General features: G+C 38.2%; 1 long non-coding RNA gene across 3 annotated transcripts in view; it reads right to left on the minus strand.

Annotated features, from left to right (window-relative positions):
• LOC110217536 (uncharacterized) overlaps positions 1-27,552 on the minus strand; it is a 112,039-nt gene that overhangs the window by 61,029 nt on the left and 23,458 nt on the right. For 2 of the 3 annotated variants that reach the window (XR_013482934.1, XR_002327060.2), the window contains exons 2-3: positions 7,116-7,225; positions 5,983-6,088 (exon numbers count right to left, since the gene is read on the minus strand). This is a non-coding gene — a long non-coding RNA (uncharacterized LOC110217536). Of the gene's footprint in view, positions 1-415; positions 496-5,982; positions 6,089-7,115; positions 7,226-27,552 lie in introns of all 3 variants that reach the window. The other variant, XR_013482933.1, reaches the window with a different exon arrangement.

A 27,552-nucleotide genomic window follows, 5' to 3' on the forward strand; every position in this document is an offset into this window, starting at 1 on the left:
TGGCACTTATAGGAAGTACTAGAGCAGGCATAAATCAGACAAATGAGTTAACAATAACAAAAATTTATTAAACTCCTTTTCTCACTAAGTTCCAAGTGCCATGCTCACCACTGGTGATAACCATTAGAGAAAAACAGTCCATGGTCAAGTTCAGGCTTGGGGGAAGTCGGCACATTAAAGAGTTCAGCTGCCTCGGCAAAGGAAAAGACATAAAAGTGCTAAGTCCTAAAAGCTGTAAGAATGCACCAGATGGGCAGATTGCTTGGCCCAGGCTGACGTCTTTAGGTTATAAGTAGGTCAGATGACAGTGTTGTTATGTATGCAGGGCATACAAGAAAGGCAGGTGGTAAAGCCAGGAAGTCCTTAGAAAGCATTGTCAGGGCAGGTGTTAGGTTTGTTTAGCAGTCCATCTTACCTGAAGGAACATTTGGTAACTCCCTTTAGCCCAAGTCATGTGAGCGAGCAGTCAAGCAGTCTGGATTCATTCTAAGTGGTCTGGGGCAAGAGTTGAGCAAGTCAGAGCTCAGTTGGATCTCACAGAGATGAGGATATTTGCGTTTCTCTTATTATTAACTATTTCTACAATTGTTGATGCTATGCATTTCTTTTTTGTTTGTATTCCTCTAAAAGAAATTTAAAATAACATATGGAAAAATCAAGGAAGCATATGAAATAATGGCCAAAAATAGTAATAGCTCCAAGACAAGGAAAGGGTGGGGGAAGGGAAGGAAGGTAAACAGGAAACTATTTGGAGATTATATTACAGGGTTAACCAGTGACACTGCAAGTTAAATTCAACCTCTGCAAGTATTAATTGAGTTTACTGAGAGACACACAGAGAGAGAGAGAGAGAGAGAGAGAGAGAGAGAGAGAGAGAGAGAGAGAGAGAGATCCCTACACTGATGAAATATTAGAAGACTTGTGCTCTGTTGACAAAGTCTCTGCCAAGTCAGGGTCACTTTTATATCACAAGGAATCATCCAAGAAGGACTACATTTGATGTCAGAAATAACTATGATACATAATGATGCAGGATTAATGGATGGGCACTCTCTCCTCCATTCCCAGTCTTGACTCCTAGCGAATCCATCCAACTCTACATTCTCCTCTACTCTCAAATCCCTCAATCCTGTGCTTTGTTGCACCAGGCCTTGCCAAACTTCAAACTGGGATTATTCCCACCATCTTCCTCTTTTACACTTTCTCAAGAAATGAAAGTGGAGAAAGTCATGAAACTGTGTTCACTGCATCTTCTGCAATTTTATGTTGCCCAATCTCAATTAGGCCCTCATTTGCTGGAGATCCTCCTACTTCTTCCTAATTGATCTTTTATTTCACTGGACACACTGGACACTCCCTAAGCATGGCACAGCTTGACAGAACTTGCTTTCTGCTGTTGAAGTTGAGAACCCAGCCCACCAAACACCTTGTGGAGGTAACAAAGTAGGACTTTGGGGGAATAGAATTTCTGTGGAGAATGCTAAAACTTTAACTGGTAAGTTGTGTTAGCCTGTAACAGGTAAAGATATACTTGGAAAACATAATTGAATGGAACCTCATCCTTCACTCTTTTTTATCCTCCTTCTCTGTGTTGTCCCCTCTCATTAGATTGCAAGCTTCTTGAGGGCAGGGATTGTCTATATATATATATATATATATATATATATATATACATATATATATATATGTATATATATGTATATATATATATATATTTATCCCCAGCACTTAGCTCAGTTCCTAGTATATAGTAGGTGCTTAATAAATATTTATTGATTGATTGCCTCAAACACAATTTTTATTAAAAACCAGAAAATCTTTCATAAAGTTTTCAAAAGTAAGCTAGTAATTCTATTTTTAAAAATTTGAACTTAGACACCAAAAAAAAAAGCCTTTCTATGTACACAATGGAACTCAAAAAGAGAATTCTACATGAATCTGTGAATCTCCATATTATACCACTTGCTTTTTTTAAAAAAGTATATTACAAATTCTACACATTACTCTTGAATCTATCCTTCTTGTTTGTACTTCCTTCTGAACTTCTGCTTTCTTCTTCTAGTTTAAAAAATGTTATACTTAACTCTCTCTGTATCTCTCTCTGTCTTTCTGTCTCTGTTTCTGTCTGTCTCTCCTTTGCATCAGTATTGCTAAGCCCCCACTCATCAACCTCACCCCCCCAACTTTAAACCAAGAAGGGGGGAGCCTTTATATAAGCATAGTCAAACAAAATGAATCCACATGGTGGTGATATCCAAAAATGTATGTTGCTGTACCTTTTGTCCATTACTTCTCTGTCAAGAGGTGGTTAACATGCTTCACCATAAATCACTGAAGACATGATTTGTAACTGCTTTACTGAGAGTTCTTATATCTTTCAAATTTGCATTCCATTACAATGTTGCTGTCTTGTATAAATTGTTCTCCTGGTTCTGTTCACATCACTCACATCAGTTCATACTATCCAGGATTTTCAGAAATTGTCTTTTTTTGGTTATTTTTTGTTATTTCTTATAGCTCAAAAACACTCCATTACATTCATATGCTACAATATGTTTAGCCATACTCCAACTGCAGAAGAGGCAATTGAAGTCACTCCTTTAGATTCTAGAGTTGTTTTTTTTTTCCTTTTTTCTCACCTCCTTTTAATCTCCCTATCAGGATCAGGAAATGTTTGTTTGTGATTCTTCTCTCCCTAGTATTATATTCCTTAAACTTGCCCCCTTCTTATCCCCACTTGTTTCTCTGTTGAGTTTGATGAATTTCTTTACCAAAGTGTTTATGTCTGTGTGTTCAACCATTTTTTGTCCACTTCAGAAAGTGAAGTTTATCTCTACCCTCTCTCTAAACCTTTTACTCCATGTCTTTATCTTTTCATGTACCCCAATTATGAGAAATAACCCGTTCTATCCCACTCCTAATTCTTGTTCATTTCCGTACTAGTGTATTCTTTTTACTCTTTCTTCTATCTCTCCTCTTAAAACCACCAGAACAGATGGTTCTACCTCCAGGTCTTCTGTTTCTCTTATTTGTCTCTCTCAATACCCTTTGGAGACATTAAGATTCTGCATGGTCACTTTTTCCTTCTCTCTCACTAGAATATTAGCACTAGATTATCATGTAGCTTCCTAAAATTGTTCAAAAGAATTTACCTTTCTAGTTTTCTATTGATTCTGTCCTTGTATTTCAAAATTCCTAGTCATCTCTGACCTTTTTATCAGAAATTCTTAAACTCCCTCTATTACTTTAAGGTCCATTGCATTGGGAGGTCAGGTCTTCATGGGGCAACCTTAAAGACCACTGGAGTTCTTTATGCTGTTGCTCATAAGCCCCTACCATTGTACTTTCTTTTGATTATAAGATAGACAACTAGCTAGAGAGATTATTTACTAAGTAGATATAGCAAGGATCTTTTTACAGAAACATCTCCAACTCTGAGGGAGCATTTTTCCTTTCTACACATCAGGTTCCTAGGGAGAATGGGCTTAAATTTAGAGAGCACATGCATCTAATGTATAAATTTATAGCTCCTGATTATTGGAAATCCTTTTCTCCCTTCTGGGAAACCTCATGAAGTTCTCCTTAGGTGTAATACTTCTCTGGTTTCAAAAGCCAGTCCTGTGTAGAATTTTGAAGCTGCCTTTCCTTGGTGTGTTCCTTGTATTCACTTGCCTTTGCCAGTCATTGTGGCTATGGGGACCCTGCTGTAGATGCCAAAGAAAACTTTATATCTTCCAATTTTTTTAAGTTCACAAGTTCATTGAAGAGTGAGGAAGATTAAGTATTCACCCCATGACCCTTAACCAAGTAAAATTCCTTATTAGGAGTCCTTGATTATTAGATTCAATCACTCAACTGAATGCTACTGAAATCCAAATTTCAGCCGGTCACCAGATGTTCCCTACATGATATGACCTACTTTCATTCAATGATTCAAAGCCACTCTTACCCTTCCTTTCAAATTGATAAATAATTTTTTCAGCACTTTACACAGTGACTAGCACATAGCAAACACTTAATAAATGTGTGTTCTTTTCTCTTGTTTCCTGGTTAACATGTTTGATTTTTTGTTTCAATCTAGTTTTCTGAGCCTTCTGTGATTATATTAATTGGGGTTGGTATGGAAATCATGTTCTTTAGAGAAATAACTATTTTTTCGATTTACCTTGAATAACCATGAAGTAGAAGCAGCATGGCATAATAAATAGAGAGCTTGTCTTGGAGTAAAAAAGGTCTGGGTTCAAGTTCTGCCTCTGATATATGATGGCCTCAGAACCTTAGAGCTAGTCATTTAATCCTCTTGAGTCTATGTTTTTTCATATGTAAAAGGAGGGGATTCAAAATATAGACTCTGAGGTCCTTTGAAACTCTAGGTCATCAATCTTGTGATGTCATATAACCTGCCAGTGCCCCAGAGAATTCACTAAAGCTAAGGTTATTGAATAGGTTCTGTTGTGCTGCTGTCCTTTTCATTTGTTGTGTTGTTTCTTCTTTTTTATGGTTCCTCCCATTGGTTCTAATTCTTCTTTACATCATGACTAACGTAAAAATATGTTTAATATGAATGTGTAAGTAAAGCCTGTATCAGATTTCACGCCATCTTGGGGAGAGGGGAAGAGAGGGAGGGGGAAAAATTAAAACTCAAAATCTTGTGAAAGTGAATGTTGAAAAGTAAAAACAAATTAACTAATTTAAAAAAAAAACAACCAAAAAAAAAAGAAGGTTGATTGGGTGGTGGTTCACAAGACTGATTGAAAAGTGGAAATGCTAGCAGTGGGAAGAGTATTTAGGAGGTTGCTGCATTATGACAGGCATAAGGTGATGAGAAAATGGCATATCACTGGGGCGGTGAAAAAGGAGAAGAAATGAGTTTAAAATACACATTAAAGGTAAAATTGAGAGGAAATTGAGACTAGATAAATAGAATTTTGGATTGAATTTCCTATTTAGTTATGTTTACCATGATGCCTGTTTAGAGTTCCCCAGATAGAAATACCAGGAAATCTCTTCCTAGACATGGGAACTTTCATCACAGAGTTTAGCTATATTGTGGAGAGCCTCCAATGATTCCACTGAGGAACTCAGCCATCTCAGAATATTCCTGAGACTCTCAGAGCAAGGAAATGAGTTCTGAGCTGTTAAGCATGGGCATGCCTAGGAGCCCAACTCCAAGTGGAAGAAGTAAATTGCTCCCTGTGCCCCAGTGAATCCTGCCATGGTACATCTTTTATATTGGCTAACTAGATTAAGTTGGAAAGAGAAATGGAATGACTGAATCTTCCCCCAAACCTTCAATAGCTATACAACTCACTGAAGTGTGAGTTTTCTGGGAGAGTTGCATCCATTTATGTATGGGAGGTTGAGAATGGTCTAGTGTTTGATTTATTAGTTTATTTCCCAAACTATCATCTTAGTTAAATACTTTTCTATTTAGTTTAAAACTCCTATCTGTTCTGCTGGGAGAACATATAATGGATGGGAGTTCAAACAGAATATTAGCCCCTGATATCAAATCCAAGATTAAAGATTTGAGGGGGTTAACTGTTTTGAAAAGATTAGAAAAAGACAGATATTACTACAAGTATATGTTATGGAGAGAAGAATGGTATCAGTGACAGAAATCAGAGTGGAAAACTGATTTGGCATAGGATGCGATAAAATCCATAGAGAAAATGAATTTGAAGTGATGGAAACAGAATCACATGGAGAATAAGGATCAGAGTTTATAGTGAAAGCTTAATGGAGCTAGAGTTAGGAACTATAGTTAGCCCCATAGAGTGGGTAGTTGAAATGAGACAGGATAAATTCATGAAAGAAAATGGTTCAGAGAGAGTAGAGAATAGAACAAAGGACAAATTGGTGGTGGTAGTGGGGTGTGTGTGTGTGTGTGTGTGTGTGTGTGTGTGTGTGATATTAATAGTAAGACAGTAAGGGTATAGAAGGAGGAAGAATACATAACAGAAAAGAGAGAAGGATACTCACATTATACCTTCAATTTCTGTCTCCAAATCAACGACTAAAGAGCCTGGAGATGCTTAGTCTACAGAAGAGAAAACTTGGTAGGTGTGTGTTAATTGCCTTCTAGTTCCTGAAGGTATAACAAGAAATAAGGTTTAATTCAATCATTTAACTTCAGTTCTATTCAATCCACCAAACATTAATTGACTACTATGTTTCATATGTAATATCACATTCTTCATATTAGGCAGCTAGGTGTGCAGTAGAGTGCTGGGCCTGCAGTCAGGAAGACTCATCTTTTTGAGTTCAAATTTGAGTTCAGATTTATTCATTTAGTAGCTGTATGGTCTTGAGCAAATCACTTAACCCTGTTTGCCTCAGTTTCCTCATCTTTAAAATGAGTTGGAGAAGGAAGTAGTGAACAATTCTGGTATCTTTTCTAAGAAAAACCAGTATGGGGTCATAAAGAGTTGGATACAACTGAAACAAATGAACAGCAATTACAACAAAAATGTTTCAGATTTTACACAAGAAACTTGTGGCTACCAAGACAAAAACTAAGGGATTGTGTTTGTTGTATTTGACCTCACTGGGCAGACCTAGAAACAACAGGTAGAAGTTGTAGAAAGGCAGATTCCTTCACAATAGAAGGGAAAAACTTTCTAAGGCTTAGAGCTTCCTTAAAATGGAAGGGACTAAAACAACTGGGGAATGATTGTACATCTTGTAGTATATGTGTAGCAATGGTAGTTGCTATTCATAGCTGGTGATCAGGAGGGCAGGACTGGCTCACTCTCTCAGAGTCAGGCTACTACTTCTGTCCCTGAGAATCCTAGAGTATCACAAAAATATGGGTTCTCTCATCTCTACTGCCATTTTCTAGAACCCCTACTAGCTGTGTTCCCCCAATCATTAGTGGCTAGTGGCCAGTGACAAATTCTCCAATTTCATTTAATCGCTTAACATTAACTTTTACAAAGAGATATTTACTTCAAAGATACAACAAGGACAAACATAGAAACCTTTCCACCAATTCCTGGGGGTATACCTTCCCTAGATGACTTTAATCTCTAGGGAGAGTAGGTTCATAATTTAGCTTAGTCCCTACATTGTTTTGGGCCCAATGAGTCCATGTGCCAGATGAATCTTTCTCTCACCTTCTGCTGGCCTGGGGCACTGAAGATCACTTCTGAAGGTCAGTCAGTTCATCAGTCAGTCAAGAAGCATTTGTTAAGCTCTTATTATTTGCCAGGAACTGGGCCAAATACTGGGAACATGAATACAAGCAGAAAGTAAGACAGTACCTGCACTTAAGTAGCATACATTCTAATGGGGAAGACCACATATGAAAGGGTGCTGAAAGGGTAAGGGGTGAAGGAGGAGCCCAGCAGAGAAAATCCTGTGGGTATGAATCAGCAGTGCAGCCTGAAGAGGGATAAAGAGATCTTTGGCCTGGGCCTACTTAAATTGGAGGAGGAACTAGCCTATCAGAAGGCTACCCTCAGGTACAGAACGCACTTCCAATGTGAGTAGTCCAGGGTGAAGAGATTTCTATGTTAAAGTCTTTCCCCTTACAGCATGGCTTCTCACTGGATGCCGTGAACAAAAGTCACCGAGATCCTGTAAGAGCAAAGAAGGCAAGAAGTGGTTGATGCTGACAGACCTTTTTGAATGCCCCCATGGCCACTCAAAGAACTTCTTCTTCAATAAGTGGTTAGCCAACCAGAACCAATTACAGAATGTCCTTCCATACCCCACAGTCTCTACAAGACACTATTATAATGATTCTACCAGAAGTACCCCTCCCTACCATTCTAGGCATTCTGCAGATGGGCTAGAACCCATTACATATGCATCAGTGACAGTGATGTAGAAATAAAAGGTAACCATACAACTTTTTTTTTTACATCAAGTTAAGTCAACAAGCATTTATTAAATACTTACTATGTTCCAGAAACTGTGCTAAAACACAAAAGAAAAGCAAAAACATTTTCTGCTTTCAAGGAACTCACAATCTGTTGAGAGAATTGTTATACAAGCAACTATATATACCAATATAATATATACAGGATAAAATGGAGACAGTCTCAGAGGGAAGGCATTAGCATTAAGGAAAGGCTTCTTGGAGAAGGTAAGATTTGCAGAAGGTGGCTCCACTGGTGGTGGTGGTGGTAGGGCAGCCAGGAACACAAAGGTAGACAATGTCACTGGATCATAGAGGAAGTGGAGAGGGGTAAGTTCTGAGAAGATTAGAGAGTAGAAAGGAACTAGATTGAGAAAGCCTTTAATAGTCAAATAGAGGATTTTATATTTTATCCTAGAAGAATCATCTGAGTATGTTGAATGAAGAGGAAGGAGAGGGACATGACTTGGTCAGATCTTTGCTTTAGGAAGATCACTTTAACAGCTGAGTAGAAGAGAGACTGGAATGGGCCTAGACTTGAGGCAGGGAGACCAGCCAGAAGGCTATTCAAATAGTTCAGTGTTGGGGTGAAAAGGGCTTGCACCATGGTGGTGGTAGTATCAGAGAAGTGAATAAGGCATACAAGAGATGTTTTGAAGATAAGATAAGCAGGTCCTGGCACAGACTGGATTTGGGAGGTGAGAAAGAATGATGGATGAGGTTGTCAATGAGGATGACAACTAGGTGGCTAGCCCAGTTGAAAGGGGATGGTGTTGTCTTTGATAGTAATGGGGAAGTCAGGAAGGGAAGTGTTTTTTTTTTAATGAGGAATGAGTTTCCTTTGAAAGTAATACTTATTTGAATAAGGCTTAGACTTTATAGCCTCTGAGAGCCCTTCCAGCTCTGAGATGTGGTAATTCAGTGATTGCCCTATTTGCAGATGAGTCAGACTTACTCCACATCTTTGAACATTGCATCCTCTTAAATGCCTGGGCCTCCTAGTTTTTAAATGTATTTTTTACTATCTTTTCCTTCTAAATCATTTCCTACATCATGCAATCCAGAATGAGACAGTGCTGCATAATTAAATGCATTGAAATGGGAGCTGTGGCCTCCAGCTGGAAAGACAAATTGTTCTATAGGCTTTTATGTTTCACAGGAAGGTGGATCATAGAGAAAATACATTTAAAAATCATATTGATGAAGCTGAATATCCTGGGGAAGCTGAGAAAAAGCCTTATCTGTTTCATATTAGTCTGCAAGATAACATCAAAGTGTCTTGTAAAGAAATTTCTAGATTACAAACTCCTTGAGTATAGGGGCCATCTTATGTATCTTTGCCTAGCACAGTACAATGATTTAATGAATGACGGATGAATGAATGAAGAGAAACCTTTCCCATCTTAAGCAGTGCTTGACACATAGTAAATACTTAATAAATGTTTATTGATTGATCGCCTTTTTAGATTCCTTTGTTGGAGGCAACATATTATTTTGGTACGATGAGTGTTATGAAGAGATAGACCAATACCTAGCTCTTAGGTACGAAGGCTAAAGTAATTATATCAAATGACTGGAGGTTTGGCTAAACATTGGAATAAAGGAAGATTTGGTTGGGGATTTCTATGGTAAGCAAAGAAAAAGTTAAAAAAGGAGTAGACAAGTAATATCTACATGTCAATTGAAGATATTTTCTAGACCTTGGCTAGACTCATTTCTCTGAGCATCCTAAGAAGTTTCCAAAGGGTATCACTGTAACAGAACAGGCAGAGAAGCAGGGTAAAATTGGATATGTAAAATAGACTTCTTGAAGAGCAGGGAAAGAAAGGCCTGAAGTAGGGATAGGCAGGGATTAGATAGTGGGACAGAAGTACCTGGAAAAAAAGGAATAAAGAAAGGGAAAGAAAGATATCTGTGCCTGATTAAGTGTCCACCTGTTTGCAGTGCATATGTACCTTGATATTTTCTTTTCCTATGACCTCTATTTTCTTGGTTTCCCTCCAAAGTAGTTTTTTTTTCTACAAAATCTTAACTATTCCCTTAACTTTGGGTCTCTTCTCTCTCTGATTTGGTTAGTTTGAGAAGAGATGGCCAGACTAGTTTTCCTAAAGCAGGTTCTGACTGTGTTCCTGACTTGGACAAAGTTTCAGTGGTTCCCTACTATATACTAAGTCCTGTCCCTTAGTTTTTCATTCAAGGTCATCTATAATGTGGTCCTAATGGTCCAGGAGTGAGGCACCTGTAGTCTTTGTTTTTCTTTTTAGGCAACTGGGGTTAAAGATCACACAGCTAGTAAGTGACAAGTGTTTGGTCTGAGGCCGGATTTGAACTCAGGTCCTCCTGACTTCAGGGCCAGTGCTCTATCCACTGCCGCCACCTAGCTGCCCGGGGGAAGCTGCAGTCTTGAGGCCACATGTGGCCCTCTAGGTCCTCAAGTACAGCCCTTGGACTGAATCCACACTTCACAGAACAAATCCCCTTAATGAAAGGATTTGTTTTATAAAACTTGGACTCAGTCAAAAGGCTGTACCCAAAGACCTAGAAGGTCACATGTGGCCTCAAGGCTGCAGGTTCCTTACCCCTGTAACATATCTCACAGTGTTGTGAGAAAAACATTCCATCTCTCAACTTTTAGTTTGAGATGCAGTCACCATACATATAAAAACAGGGGTTCCTAAGTTGGAAGTTCATGAATTATTAAATATATTTTGAGAATTGTATTTTAGTGTAGCTAGTTTCCTTCAAAATCCTCTTCATTTTGTTTTGTGCATTTAAAAACATTATTCTGCCAAAGGGATCCATGATACAATCAAGGTTAAGAACCCCTGATACAGGAAATGCTGACTTATTCAAGCATATCAGGGAAGAAAAATAGTTGGAGTAATGTGGAAATTAATTGCAAATTGTACCTCATTATAAGCTCAGAAGACATTTATGACACTCTTAGCTTCAACGAGTCATCTAGTAGAAAAAGCTAAATTGTTCTCACTCATATTCTCCCACTTATAATGCAATTAAAGGGTAGAATAGGAGGGGGGAAAAAGGAAGAAAAAAGCTTCAGAGTGACCCATTTAAAACAAATCACATGCTAATATGTTAAGTGAGGCTGGATTTGAATAAAATGCTTGGTACTGTACCATTAAGAAACCTCTGATGATTTGTGAGTAGGAATCCTGACCTCTTTGATCTTTTTTTCTCAATTACTGTTGACCTTGGATAAAGTAGGACAGAGAAAGGTTAATTTGGAAGGGAATAATGCCAGCCATCTACCAACTTCTTGGGTTGTTTGAAGATTGTGGAGATGGTAGTAAAGATCAAAGCTGTATAAATCCAAAGAATTAGCATTATAAAAGCCTGAACCTAGTTTCTCTTTCCTTTGTCCAGCCCTTTACTGTGGGCTTCCTTTGTAAACTTTTTTTCTCCACTCAAGGTCTTGATTATTAATCACAAACCTCAGACCATTGGTTAACCATTAGACAAACTCCTCTCAAGCCATTACACAGTTCTCATTACTAAAGATGTCTTTATTTGTTGTTTGCTCAGACACAATAAAACACTTATGCAAAATTCCATACCCTACAGGCATGATTCAGAGTGTACTTAGGAACACAGAGGTATTCTGTCTGCAAATCCTTGAACTAACAGAAGGTAAAGTTATCTTTTTATGAGCTTTGCAAATCCGAGATTTCTCACTTGTAAAACCTCCAGCAGTCTGAATCATGAAGAGCACACACATTTTCAGTCAAATTTAAGGATTAGTTAACTTTAGGAAAGATTTATATATGCAGTACTGACCTAGGCTGGGAGTCAGGGCACCTGAGTTCTATTCTTTGAAGTCTTCCTAACTACATGTGATCTAAGTTATTTCATATGGCTTTCTCCAGGAAGTGATGGCACACCTCAATCAACCAATAAGCATTTATTAACCTTCTGTGTGCCAGGAGGTGGTCTAGGCACTGCTCACAGCAATACAAACATGAAGGTAGTTCTTGCCTTTGGCCTCCTTAATATCTGTTGCAATATTTCGCCAGGACTCTACAAGACAAAGTTAGACTGGATGTGCTAAGGTTTCTTTTTACTATAACCTCTTCTTGTCATAGTGACTTGAGAAAGATAAGACACCAGCACGCTTCTCCATCTCAACTCCTGCATAGACTATGGATAGGCAGATTTCTGCAGTCATTTAAGGAATCAGGGAAGTAGAAATTATAGAGTCATTCAATCAATAAGCATTTATTATTTTCCCACTATGAGCCAAGCACTGTGCTAAGTGTGGAGGATACAAAGAAAGCCAAAAGGGAGTCACTCTTCTCAAGGAGATCAGTCTAATTAGGGAGACAACTTGCAAACAATTATGTGCAAACAAGATGATAACAGAATAATTGGAGATAATAAAATGAGGGAAGGTATTAGCACTAAGGGGGATCAGGAACATATTCCTGTAGGAGAAGGGCATTGGACTAGAGATCATGGATCCTTTCCAGCTCTATATCTACAACATGATCTGCTATCTTCATTTCAAATGGTTGAATCTTTCAATATGGTATTGTTGTTGCTCCTCACACAAAGTACTCTATCTCCACCATTTTTTTTTGCATTTTAATTAATGTTTTTATTTAAAATTTTGAGCTCCAAATTCTATCCCTTCCCCTTTCTTTTCCTTCCTCTTCCATGAGATGGTAAGCAATCAGATATAGGTTGTAAGTGTGCGATTATGTAAAACATTTCCATATTAGTTGTTTCGTAGAAGAAGACTCAAATAAAGGGAAAAAAATGAAAGAAAGAAAGTGAAAAAATATCATGCTTCAGTCTGTATTCAAACAATATCAGTTCTTTCTCTGGAGGCAGATAGTATGCTTCATCATCAGTCCTTCAGGATTGTCTTTGTTGTGTTGCTGAGAATCGTTAAATCATTCACAGCTCTTCATTGAACAATATTGCTCTGACTGTGTGCAACATTTTCCTACTTCTGTTCACTTCACTATGCATCAGTTCCTGTAAGTCTTTCCAGATTTTTCTGAAATCATCCTGCTTGTCATTTCTTTATATTTCATTGTAGCACAATATTCCATTACAATCATATACCACAGTTTGTTTAGCCTTTCCCCGATTGATGGGCATTTCTTTGATTTCCAATTCTTGGCCACCACAAAAAGAGCTGCTATAAATATTTTTGTACAAATAGGTTTCCCCCTCCCCTTTTTCTGGATGCCTTTGGAATATAGATCTAGCAGTGGTATTGCTGGATTAAAGGGTATGCACAGTTTTATAGCTCTTTGGGCATAGTTCCAAATTGCTCTCTAGAATGGTTAGATCAGTTCACAATTCTACCAACAATGCATTAGTATTCCAGTTTCCCCACATCCCCTGCAACATCCAACATTTTCCCTTTTTTTTCATATTAGCCAATCTGATAGGTGTGAGGTGATACTTCAGAATTGTTCTAATATGCATTTCTCTGATCAGTAGTGATTTAGAACATTTTTTATATGACTATAGCTTTGATTTCTTTGTTTGAAGACTACCTGTTTATATCCTTTGATCATTTATCAATTGGGGAATGACTTGTACTTTTTAAACTTGACTCAGTTCTCTATATATCTAAGAAATGAGACCTTTATCAGAGATACTTGTTGCAAATCCCCCCCCCCACCATTTTTTGCTTTCCTTATAATTTTGGTTGTATCGGTTTTGTTTGTGCAAAAACTTTTTAATTTTGTATAATCAAAATGATCTATTTTACACTTTGTAATGCTCTCTATACCTTTTTTGGTCCTAAATTTTTCTCTTATCCATAAATCTGACAGATAAACTATTCCATGTTCTCCTAATTTGCTTATAGTACCCATTTTGACATATATTGGTCTATACCTAGTTTCTGCCCTATTATTTTCCAATTTTCTCAGCAGTTTTTGTCAAATAATGAGTTTTTGTTCCAAAAGCTTAGGTCTTTGGATTTATCATATACTAGATTACCATGGTCATTTACTGTAATCTAATTTGTACCTATTCTATTCCATTGATCCACCCTTCTATTTCTTAGCCAGTGCCAGATTGTTTTGATAATTACTACTTTATAATACAGCTTTGGTACAGCAAGACAACCTTCTTTAGCTTTTTTTTTTTCCATTCATTGATTCCTTTGATATCCTTGAGCTTTTGTTCTTCCAGATGAATTTTGTTACTATTTTTTTTCTAGCTCTATGAAATAATTTTTGATAGTTTGATTGGTAAATAGATTAATTTAGGTGGAATTGCAATTTTTATTATATTGGCTCAGCTTACCCATGAGCAATTAATGTTTTTCCAGTTGTCTAGATCTTACTTTTTTGTGCGTGAAAAGTGTTTTATAGTTATGTTCATATATGTTCATATCCTGGGTTTGTGTTGGCAGGTAGACTTCCAAGTATTTTATATTGTTTACAGTTATTTTAAATGGAATTTCTCTTTCTATCTCTTGCTGATAGACCACCTCTTTTTGAACAATATGTTTTTATTGATGTTTTCGGTTTTTGTCCATCTTCATTGCTCTCCTGGGAAGCAAGTCAACTGAACCTGTTAAGGATCTGGTATTTGTGAGGCCCTGTGCTAGGCATTGAGAATATGAAGAAAAAAGTGAAACAGGGCTCATAGGAACCATCTAGTTCTAAACTGTCCCTTCCCTCAAGGATCTTACATTCTAAACTTTTGATGCAAATTGGGATTCTCCTCTGCTTCCTAACAGCCTTTTTGTTCTTTGTCTTCCACCTAGAAACTCTCCTGTAGGTCACATCTTCTCCCACTATATTATTAGCTCCTTGATATTAAGAAATATTTGTTGAATTAATATAAACTGAAGTAATTTTAGCAAGGTTTGGATACAATAGAATGTTGATATTTCATCAAGATAATTAAAATGAGATTCTTCCTGTAATTATAAACATGTTTGATAAGTTTTATATTAAATAAAGGCTCCAGTGCCTCATTCTGATTTAAAGCAAATTAGAAGATACAGATCATACCTTCTTGGTGGGGCACTTTTCAAGAATTTCAAATCCCAGAACTTAGCTGATATTCTATATGGTTCTTGTACATTTGCTGTAAGTGTAAATTTTCACATCCTTTCCTGGGTTTCAGGGAACCAGGGAATCATTGTGCACATTAGGGACTCTCACTGTCCTTTCTCCCTATTGCTGGTGGGTGAGCAACAATTTAGGAGGCAGTTGGTAGAGAAGAAGGAAGTAGTTCTCTCATCTGGTACTAAAAAATGATTCAAAGATCTTACCTCTTCAACTCCTCTCACTCCCAACATACATACACACACACACACACACACATATATATATATATATATATATATAAAATTATCAAAGCAATATGGTATTGCACCTATTATATATCTATATATCTATATGTATATATGTACATACACACACATATATATACATTACCCAAGTTTAATCATTTATTATTCTTTTCCATTTTAGTGCTCTCTTGATATTAATTTTATATTGATTTCACACTTACTCTTTTGCTGGGGTGGGCATGGAATGGGGAAAGAGGCAATGAAAGAGTTATTAAGTTCCATAATGTTTTGCTCCAGATTCTGATCCTGCTATGAATAACTTTTAGGTCTCCATTATCTCCTATAGAAATCCTTGTAGTTATTAGTCTTTCAAAGAAGTTGATGTCCAGGAGACAGATAGAAGTATTGAAATAATAAGTAGAAAGAGAGTTATTTTTTAGTGTTGGCTGATCCTTATTTGTATTTCAGTATGGAGAGCTCAGCTTGACTCTTGATTTGTTGAAAGTCGTCCTTAGCCAGGGTTCCAAATTTGCATCAATGTATGGATGACAGATACTTCCTTCAAGAAAGCAGCTTGAAATTAAATCCAGTCAACAATCTCTCTCTTAAAAAAGTCTGGTGCGATGAACCACTGACATTCTCTAGACTAATTTCCTTTATGACTTATAGTCTGGCTTCATGGTACCTTGCTCTGATAGAATTGCTTTTAATAAACCCAGGCAACAATTTGATCCAACAAACATAAAATGCCTATTAAGTACCTGCTTTGTGCTAGGCAATGTGTGAGAGACCAGGTTTTCATTTTGCCCTACAAAGAATACAGCTCCCTTTGCGATCAGCAGAAGGAGTTTGTACTGACAATATTCAACATTCATTATTTTGTCACATTTTTCTTTTGTGAAGGGAATGTTACTAAACCACTGTGGGTAACAGATGCTCTCTGAATTATTTTCCCAGCAGTGTTAAGGGAGTGTACTTAACTGTTCATGCAGTGAGAGGTAGTCTAATGCTAGCACCCTTTTAGTTCCAGTTCAATGTTGGGACAAAATAAGGCTCACAAGTTATTGAACATTTAACACAAGAGGTTTACTTTTCTTTAATAGTAGCATGATTATCATCCATCTGGAAATGTGTCAGGTCCGTGAGACATTAGAGTATGGGGATTCATGTGGTAATAGGTACCTACCAGGTCTTAGAGGTGCATACTACACATAGCTGGCATTTTTTATGCTTCCAGACTCAATTAAGGTGACTTCCACAACTATATACTTAGCTCTCATTTCTTTCTTGAATTCCATTTCCTCATCCCCAAATACTTGTTAGACATCTCCACAAGGCATCTTATTGACAACTCAAATTCAACATGTCAAAAATAGAATACATAACCTTCTACCACAGCATCTATCCCTCCTCATTTCCCTATTTCTGTTGAAGATACCACATCTTTCTAGTCATCCAGGTTCATGGTCTCAGAGTCATAATTGAGTCTTCTTCACTACTCCTCCCATTATCCAGTTAATAGCCTTATCCTACTGATTCCATTGGCACACTATCTCTCCTGTCTATCCTCTTCTCTCCACTGATATTTTTGCTGTTCAGTCACCTCTGACTCTTCATGATCCCATCAGGGGTTTTCTTGGCAAAGATATTGGACTGGTTTGCCATTTCCTTCTCCAGTTCATTTTATAAAGGTGAGGAAACTGAGGCCAACAAGGTTGAGCGACTTGCCTAGAGTCACACAGCTAGTAAGTATCTGAGCCAGGTTTGAACTCGGGAAGATGTCTTCCTGACTCTTAGACCCCAGATTCTATCCACTGCACCATCCAGCTGCCCTGCTCCATTACTTTATTGAAGATCTCATCTCCTCTTGCCAGGGCTATTATAAGAGCCTCCTAATTGATCAACCTGCTTTCAATCTTTTCCTTTTCCTCTATAATCTTTATATAGCTGCAAAATTAATATTCCAAATACACAAGTTTAATTGTTTCAGTTCCCAGCTCCAAAATGATCAATGACTCCCTATTGCCTCTAGGATAAAACACACATACAAACCCATCACTCTGGCACTTAAATCTTCCACTTTGTGTTTCCCATTTACTTCTCCCTACTTTTCACATTGCTTCCCACCATGTCCTCTATGTTCCAGATAAAGTGGCTCATTTCCTGCTTTCCTATCTCAACATTATATTTCCCATCTTTATACCTTTGCCTTGTTAGGCCCTTGTGCCAAAAAGCATTTCCACCTTTCTTCTGTCTCTCATAGTCCCTAGTTTACTTCTAGGAAACTGAGGCCCACAGAGAAGTGATTTCCCAAGGTCACACAGGCAGTAAGTGTTGAGCCATTTAAACTCGTGTTGATGTACTCAAGAGCCTGTGCTCTTGTCCTATTATGAAGCCTCAAGTAGAATGCAAACTCCTTGAGGGCAGGAACTTTTCTGTTTTGATCTTTGTTTCTCCAATATCAAGCAGATTGCCTTGCATTTAGTAGCTGTTTGTTAAATTGAATTATAAGCAATCCATTTAAAAGATGGCTCATTGGAAGTGAGGGGAGTGTTCCATGTCTAGGAAACAGTCATTTTCCTTTGTGCAAACAGCTTGCACAGAGATCAAAGAGACAGCATTTGTGGCTTCAACTCGCCAACTGAGAGACCAGTCCAGATGTCTTACTCTATTAATCACATGTTATCAATCTCACAGACTGAAACCTTCCACAAAGCATTCAGTTTAGCTAGATGTATCTATCTTTTTCTTCTTTCCTCTCCCATTCACATCATTAGAGATATTTACATGAAAATAGGGCCTTGTGTCCCTTAAGAACTCCACTCTCCTGCTCCTGGCTGGGTCTCTCTCATGAGAAACAATAACGCTATCACAGTGAGTTGATGGGATGTCAAGGACATTATCTGCAGCTCCAGTTAGACATATGTGGAAATGCTGAATTGGGGCAACGTCCAGGGAATTCAGGATGTTGGATAAATAGTAAATCTGTTTGAACATTCCTAGAAATGTCATGCACGTTTATTTTTTTTCAGTCCAAGCTACTCAGACAAGATTAGGGGCAGCAAAAGTTGAATTATACTAATTAGATGAGGGAATTTCCTTTAATGGAATTTATTTTTGTGGAAAACCCTGTAGAGTAACTCAGAGTAAACAACTAACATAACAATAACAAAAGGAGAACAGTAAAGAAAGCCCAAACACAGCTAACCCCAGACAGGAAGTACTTCTTATCTACTGATGGCTCCTTTTAAGTTTCCAACCAAGTATGCCACTTAGCAAAAAATTGTAGTATGAGTTATATTCTGTTATAATCAGTGTTTTTTAAGGAGGAAAAAAAAATGGGCCTACTAAAAGTCTGCTCCAGTGACTAATGTCTACATTTCTACTGAATTACCACACTTAGGAATGTTTTATTAGAAGCACTCATTCCCCTGCAATTGTAACATGAAAAGTAGAAATTTACCCCTAACGAAAACAGGAAAAAATGATATTTTATTTTATTCATTTTCCCCCACCCCCAGAAGAGGGGTACAATTTCAATGTATTATTGTAAAACATTACTTAGGAGTCAGAAATCAGTAATTGCTCCTGGATTCCAGATGCAGACACTTTACAGCACAAGACGAAGTCACATACTAGCATAATTTGGGAGGAAAGATATTATAAAGACATTAGTCTCTGAGAGGGAAAAGAGTTGAAATTGCCAAATGAAGAGAGAGAGGAGAGGTGATGAGGACAATTGGCACAGGAAGGTAAGAGGTGCTCAATTACCACCTACAGTGGCCCTAATGGAGCCAGATTACAGGCAGTAGTTATGCAAAACAAAGGAAACAAAAACCACATTTACAAAGGGAGTAATAGAAACACATGCAGACATACTCACAAGGAGCCTTGACCTAGATGTGGGCCCTTATGAGGTTTGGGGGTGCCAGGGACTGGCAACATCCTAAATAACCTAATCAGAAAGTTATGGAAAAGCCTCTGTGATAGGATCCTACCAGGATCATATACAAGAATTTTGTGCTAGTGCTTGCCGGCCCCCCCCCCCAATTGTCATAGGGCACATGAATAAATCACATTTATATAATGCTTTACATAATGTGTCAATGGAATCAGTAATAGTATTTCGGTTTGTAAAGTATGAAGTTTATAAAGTAATATTTATAAAGTTCTTTTCCTCCCCACCATTCTAAGAGTTTGAGAATTCAAATATCATGGCTTCCATTTTACAGAAGAGGAAACTGAGATTAAGAAACATTGCCCATAACTATATAGAGAGGAAGTACTATTGTTAGGACTTGAGCCTGAGTTTTTTGATGCCATACTCAGTGCTCTTTTTACTATTCTGCACTGCCTGGAGAGGGGGAATTTTATTTGGTTCTATTGCCTTCAGAATAAAATATGAAATACTCTGGCTCTTAAAACCCTTAACAACCTTACTCCTTCTCATCTTTCCAGTCTTATATATTAGTCCTTTGTGTAGACTCTAAAATCCAGTGACATTGGTCTTCTTGTGGCCCTTTTCACATAAAAAGCTTATTTCCCCAATTCATCATTTTTCATTGGCTTTACCCTTGCCTGGGAAGCTCTTCCTCTTCATCTTCATTCATTCTAACTTCCCTGGCTTTCTTCAAAATTTAGCTCAAATCCCACCTTCTTCAAAAGGCCTTACCTGGACCCCTCCTATACTGACCCATCTCCCCACTTGCTAGTCTCTTCTGAGTTTACCTTCTATTTCACTGTATGTATCTTGTATGTCTAGCACTTAGCACAGTGCCTGGCACATAGTAGGCATTTAATAAATGCTAGTTGACCGACTGTACCTGTTTGCATGTTGTCTTCACCATTTAGAATGGCATCTCCTTGAGGGCAGGGATTATGTATCTTTGCCTTTCCTTGTATCCCCAGTGTTAAGCACTGTGTTCGGTATGTAGTAAGCACTTAATAAATTCTCAGATGACCCTAAGGTGGGTAATATCCTCAAATTATGTCTCTGAGACATATCTACCTAATGATTTTTGCTAGTGCATTATCAAAGACCTCTAATACTTCTAAAAAGATTACATTTATACAGAGGATTCAATTCAGATAATACCTCTAAATATGAACATAAAATCCCCTTAGCTATTCATTTTATTCAATTTTTAATTGCTCACAGAATCTCAGAGATCAAGGACCACTCCTCACATGACTTTTAGCATCTTCTGGGCTCAGAACAGGACCTATGGACATGATGAAATAACAGGAGATTCCTCCTTACCCCTCATGCCCTAAACGGGGGAAGAGGAAGAGATTCTGACTATGGCCTTCGACTTTAGCAATGATGACAAATACCAATAATCATAAGACAGTTTGAGTTGAGGCCTTGATGTTGAGGGCAGGCCTGTCTTGCTCTCAGTCATCTTCCTGAATATTGACATTGCAACTCCATGGAATGGGCACATTGTATAAAATATGGACTTCTTAATCTAAAAGTGGAGGCATTTATTCCATAACCTATTTTAGAACACAAAGCCAAATCCAACCTTTTAATAAATGTGATGTCAGAGGTTTTATTGTCTTGTTTTTTTAAGGCATTATAGAAGTTATCTAGTTCTAAACCCTCCCTGTAGAAGAATTACTTGCATAGTGTCCCTGACAAAAGGTCACATGGGCTTCCCTTGAAGACCTTTTATGAGGAGGCTACTACCTCTTGAGGTAGAGCATTCTACTTTTAAACACTTCTAATTGTCAGGAAGTTTTCCTTATTCAAACGTTCTCTGTAGTCTCTCCTATTTAGGCATGCCTTTCAAGAATGGAGATCCTACATGCGTGACTTTCCATTTTTTGAGACCCATTTTCATGTTTCTCAAATTCTCCATATGGATCTACGAAACATAGTTGGATCCTTCTTCATTTCTTCTTGCTATTGAGTGGCTACCAATGGAACAGATAGTTTGATATATCTGTTCATCCAGGGGTCAGGAACCTGCAGCCTTAAGGCCACGTGTGACTGAATTTATCAGAAGACTACACTGAAGATCTAGAAGGCCACACGTGGCCTCAAGGCCACAAGTTCCCCACCCTTCTGTTAGTCAATACTTGTTTTTGTCATGTGACTGGCTCATCTTTTTCAGCCATATATTTATTTGATAACATCCTTTATTCCAGCTCTTCATCGTGTTTCATATTTTCCTTTTGTTCCGGTCTGCTTACCACTACCATGTACATCTTTATCGTCTTCTGAATAATGCCCATTTTACATTCTTGGCAAGATGTAGTATTCCATGACTCACAGATGTACAATGATATTGGTAGAATATTGGGATAAAAATATGAATCTTTGTTCTGGGTAAAGTTCGGGGTCATTGCAAATGAGGGAGATGAGGCCATAATGGGAGAGGCCTTGGGCCCACCCTATCCAAGGTCCACATATGGATCAATAGTGAATGGCCTGTGAATAGGAGTCTTTATCATTTGTCTCTTTCCTGATTTTAGGTGAAGAAATTGGAAAGAGTAATGATCTTGTGAGCTTCAAAAAGTCAAGAGAGTGAGCCAGCAGAAGGTTGAGATGGTATGGGGTAGAGGTGTCTTTCTTATAATGCTATTGGAGTAAGCCTTCTGTTCTATGGCATTACCCCCATTGTTAACTGATTAGTTTACTAATTACTTTACTGCTAGCTACTGATTAGTGCTCCAGTTCTAGTTAGCCAATGAATAACTATTAGCTTTTATAAAGAGACATTTACTACAAAGATACAGCAAAAGCAAAAGTGCAAACATGTGTCCCTCGATGTATGGGTGATATACTTACCCCCTATATCACATTGGTCACTGGGGAGAATGAATTTGAAACAAGGCAGTTTTATATAGCATTTGCCCCCACCGAATTCACTTCCAGACTTTGCATGCTTGATAGGTGGGTGTGGCTGCATCTCTGCTAATTCTGACTCAGCTAGGCAGTTATCTTGGGACTTCGCTCCTCCTTGTCTGGTTTCCAGCAGATCCTGGCATGGACATTACTTTGAGACTTCTGGTGGCTCTTTTCCCCCTGCTTTTGAAGTTTATAAGTCGTGGCTGCCCTAGCCTCCTTCACCTAAAATCCAGCATGAACATATACAAACAGTTAAGGAGCAGAGGCTTGGGCTCGCAGGCCACATTTGGGCCTCAGATTCAAAGAGCCTGATGTCCCTCCTTCTGGAGCATCTTCTCTTTAACCCAAACAGCTGCTAGGCAAGAAAGAGCTAGGAGCAAGAACAAGGCCTTTGCTGATTACTGCCCTTTGAATGCATTCCATGTCTCGGGATGCAGCCACTCAAAACTGCTTCTAATTAGCAGGTCAGAACCAGTTATAGAATACCTACAGATGATTTAAACTGGCAAGCAGCTCACGTCATTGCACAGTTTGCCTTTCTGAAAGCAGGCTCCCTGGTCTCTTCTATGTGGAGGTTTGCATCACTCTTCTCTTATATTATGTCAAATTTTCATTCTTTCATAAAAAAACTTCTAGTTTATACAGTTTGTCCCTCATTTTGTTCATTTCTGTATAGACATATGAGCCCAGGGGTTTTATGTCTAGCTCCTTTCTTGGATTTTGTCTGCTGTTGGTTTTTAGGCAGCTCTATTGCCTACTACTATCATCTAGAAGGATGACCTTTTCACACATCAATCAGCCAATATGCATTTATTAAGCACATATAGATATTGTCTTAGGCACTGGGGATATAAAAACAAAGAATCAAGGAGTTTACATTTTAACGGGGGAATCAATAAGCACACATATAAACGTATATAGAATATACACACATAAGACAATAAACATGGATTAAGCACCTACTATATGCCATGCATTGTGCTAAATGCTGGGGATACAGATAAAAAAGAAAGACAACTGCTGCCCTTAAGGAACTTACAGACAAAACCCATAAATGGAAGCTGAAAAGTGGACAGGAAGAGGGGAGACCACTACGAGGCATGAAGTTCTTTTGTGGAGTCCAAACCAAACACAGCTGCTGATGGAAAGTAGAGCATTACCTAGAAAGTTCAGATCCCAGCCAACCCGTATGCCTCAAGTTTATATAGAATAAGATATATGGAAAATAAATGCCAATAAATATAAGATGGGGGGGAGGTACTAGCAATTGGGGACTGGGAAAGGATTCACATAGAACATGATGCTTGAGCTGCTTCTTGAAGACAGGGATTCTATGAGTTGGTGGAGAGGAGAGCATTTCAGGCCTAAGGGATGGCCATCACAAAGCCATGGTGTGGTAAGATCAATGTCTTTACTCCTCCCCCCCCTCCAAGTAAGTTAGACTAATTGTTCCTTAAAAAGGTGTTGAGATGATCCTCAAGTTTTGGTTGGCTCAGGGCATGTTCAAGATGTTGACATCGATTTTTGGTCACTCGAACACAAATCAGTCAAACAGAACTTCAGGAATTCTCTGATCAATCACAATGGGCAACTGGGAAAAGGGAGTTTGCCTCGGCTGCGTCAGCTTTAGACAGCCTTTTTTAATCATCATCATCATCATCATCATCATCATCATAAACAACAACAGCAACTTATCTAATAGCTAGCATTTGTGTAGCACCTACTGTGTGCCAGGCACTGTAGTAAATGTTTTACAAATGTTATCACCTGTGATCCTCACAACAATCCTAGGATGTAGGTGCTAGTAACACCCCCATTTTACAGTTGAGGAAACTGAGGTAAACAGAGGTTAGATGATTTTCCCAAGGACACATAGCTACTGATGGGGCTACATTTGAACTCAGGTCTTTCTGACTCCAGGCTCAGTGCTCTATCCACTGTTATCACTTAGCTGCTCTGTAATGTCTGTTGTTGTTCCTGTTCTATAGCCAAGTAAATCTTTTGTTAATTGTTGAATGATCATGGCATGTCTCATTTTATTCTAATATTAAACCTAAATATTATTGATGTGGCAAGGTTACAGAGTACAAAAAAGAGAAGTACCATGCAATGAGGCTATAAAGATAGATTGGGGTCAAATTTTGAAGGACTTTAAGAACTAAAGAGATGAGTTTATATTTTATCTTGAAAGCAATAAGGAATCAGGGAGTGTTTGTTAAATAGAGATGTGACATGGTCAGATTTGTGCTTAAAGAAAATCATTTTAGTAGCTGAGTGGAGTATAGACTATAGTGGGGAGATATTTGAGGCAGGGAGACCAATTAAGAAGCTGTCACAATAATGTAGGTGAAAGGTGACAGGGTGGTGGCTGTATAAGTAGAGCAGATGTGATAAATGTTATGGAAACAGAAACAGGACAGCTTGGCAACTGATTGGATATGTGGAAAGGAGAAGAGTGACAAGTCTAGAATAATACTGAGATTATGAATATGAAAAAGTACAAGAATAGTGGTGACTTGAAAGAGATGTGGATTTTGGTGAAAACATAATAATAAAATTCTGTTTTAGACATGTAGAATCTGAGACACACAGTTTGAAATGTCCAATGGGCATCTGATCTTGTGGGCTGAAGTTCAGGGCAGGATATGAAGATTTGTGAGTTATCTTCAGAGAGATGATAATTAGACTCACACAGACCAAAGAAGTCACCAAGACAGAATGTAGATAGAGAATAGAAAAGGGCTCAGAATAGAGCCTTGAGAAAGATCTATAGTTAGGAGAAATGATGTGGACAATGAGCCAACAAAGGAGATCGAGAAGGACTGGTCAGACAGGTAGATGGAGAACCTGGAGACTGTAATACAGCAAAACCCATAGGGGAGCAATTATCCAAGAAGAAAGAGTGGTCCACAGTGTTAGCAGCAGAGAGCTCAAGAAGGATTGGAAAAGATCGACAGATTTGGCCATTAAGAAATCATTGGTAATTTTAGGGAGAGGAGTTTCAGTTGAGTGATGAGGTCAGAAACCAGATTGCAAAAGGGTGGAGACAATAATTTTTCTATGAGTTTGGCTGAGTAAGGGAGGCGAAATATCAGATGAAAGTTTGAGGTGATGAAGGAATTTTAAGGATAGGTGACAGACTTAGGCATATTTGAGGGCAATAGAGAAGGAAAGACTACTTCTTTGATATGTAGTAAGGTCTTCTTCTTCTTCCACTTTCTCTCACCTCCTCCAAAGAAAACAATTTGGATGCAGGTTTTGAAAGTCTTTAAAAGCCAGATTCAGATTTCTGGATTTTTACTGGCTCCTGGAAGTGAGTTTAATGCCAGTACTTTGTTTGGGTTTGACGTTGGGATGAAATGAGGTACTAGCAAGTCACTAAACAGTTAACAAAATGAGATATACTTTCACCTGACATAGCAAGCCCATGGCAAGCAAGGATACAGTGGCACACTTTCTCTGGAAGTAGTATATGGAAACAATCTGATCAGCAGGGCAAGATATAATGTTTTGCATGGTCTTCAGAAATCTACCAAGTATAAGGGCCCCCAGCTCCATGTAGATGGGACTTTTTATGCCCTTAGGTGATCAGGAAGTACCTGCCTCCCTGTGCCAAAGGAGGCAGGGGCCGATAAAATCCTCAAGACAGATTATCACCTTTTAGGAAAAACTATACTTAAAAGGCTAGGAAAAAGAGAGCAATGGAAGATTTTTTGAGCAATAAGATGATGATTACCCCAAAACCAGTCATAACTACAGATACTATGGAGGACAGGAAAGGATCCTCATGGAGACCATCCTCCATTTTTAAAATGTATTTCTTCTTCACTCCTACCTTCTGGAATACTTCAATCTCTTCCAGACTTAGCTCCAATATCACCTCACCCACCTACCCTATAGATGCTAGGGTATCTCTCTCCCTGCCCTTTCCCTCATTGCCTTGTATTCACTTAGCATATATTCAATAAAAGCTTAATGATTCACATGAGAGGCAGTGTGTCATAGAGGACAGAGATCTGGCCTCAGAAGCAGGAAGTTTCTGGTTCTAGTTCCCCTCTGATAGGGCACTGGTTTTGTGATCTCAGGCAGGTCACTTAAACTCTTAGTTCTCAAGGCAACTCCCTATGACTATAGATTGCAGAGAAGAGCAAATCCTAGAGGTGTCTGAACCCAATTAAAATGTAATTGGGAAAACATTTAACAAAATAAGTGAAAATACAATAGAACACAGGTAATGTTAATATGTGCCTTTCTAAGTCAATATGTGGCTAGTAGGGAACCCAAGTATGGGTTATGTCTAAACAATGCCCCCCCCTTTTCTATTTGAGTCTGATACTACTGCCCTACATTGTTTCCAGACTCTAGCCTATGATTTATATTTCCATAGCCTAGCACAGTGGCTGACACATAGTTAGTTCTCTAATAAACGCTTTTTGATTTATTGTGGTATCAAGGAAGACTTGTTTCTCATCTTTATATGGTTACATATTTTCTGTATCTTCTTACAGTCTCAATTGCTCAATGTCTCTGAATCCCATGATATAACAACATAATTTGGAAATGTAGAGATACTGAAATGGTATACAGCTAAGCCCAGACCTACTATTTTTGATTAGTTTCTTCTCTGCTTTTCTAAACAAGTTGCTAGAAATCATGAATCTGAAGAGAGGCCATGAATTAAGATACCACAGCAGAATAAGCTATTTTGGTGACAAACTAAATTGCAAAATTTACCACCTTAACACCATGCAGTTCTTATAACTTAATGTTAAATGATCTATGCTTCAGGATACAAACAAAGGCACTTTCTTTGGCAGAAAGGAATCCTTAGCATCTTTCCATCTTTTCTGAAATTCACAAATCCCACCAGTCCTTGAACTCTCTCTTGATTGATTTGCTGAGAAGAGTTTGTTGACTGGTTTGTAGTAAGCTTGTCAGCCTTCTCCAAAGGGAGTTCATATGGATTTAGAATTATCCAACCAATGACCTTTGGAGTGGGAGGCTTTTGAATGAGAGTCTGATACATGTAAAATACTAAATCCTTAGCCATTGGCTAAAGTCTTTTTCATTGTCTAAAATGGAACACACACACACACACACACACACACACACACACACACACACACACACACACTCCTCCCCTCCCAAAGTGATTTTTGATCACGTACTTCCAAATGGGAGAATTGACAAGCATGAGAAAAGTATTCAATTCAGACCAGTGTCCCCTGGCTTGCTCTAAACAATCATGTACTTGAACTACCTATTCCAAAAAAGGTTGTTATACAAAAGTAGGATAATGGAGAGGAGTAGAATGCATTCTTCAAATTGATGCTTTGTCATTTAAATTGAATGCCTCTTCATCCCTATCAAGAACATTAGCCCATTTCTTTCTGAAAATGGCTTTGCAAAAACATTGGGCTAAGTACTCACCCCAAGAATCCAAGTCTATTTTAGAACAATACTTCATAGAAATCAACTGAAAAAGCACAACACTGTTTGCTAGATACATTTATCCCAGCAATCTTTCAATTTCTGCTTCATGAGAATAAAAAG

This window comes from Phascolarctos cinereus, unplaced genomic scaffold (assembly GCF_003287225.1).
Source record: "Phascolarctos cinereus isolate Bilbo 61053 unplaced genomic scaffold, phaCin_HiC Scaffold_726;HRSCAF=1367, whole genome shotgun sequence".
Classification (NCBI taxonomy): domain Eukaryota; kingdom Metazoa; phylum Chordata; class Mammalia; order Diprotodontia; family Phascolarctidae; genus Phascolarctos; species Phascolarctos cinereus.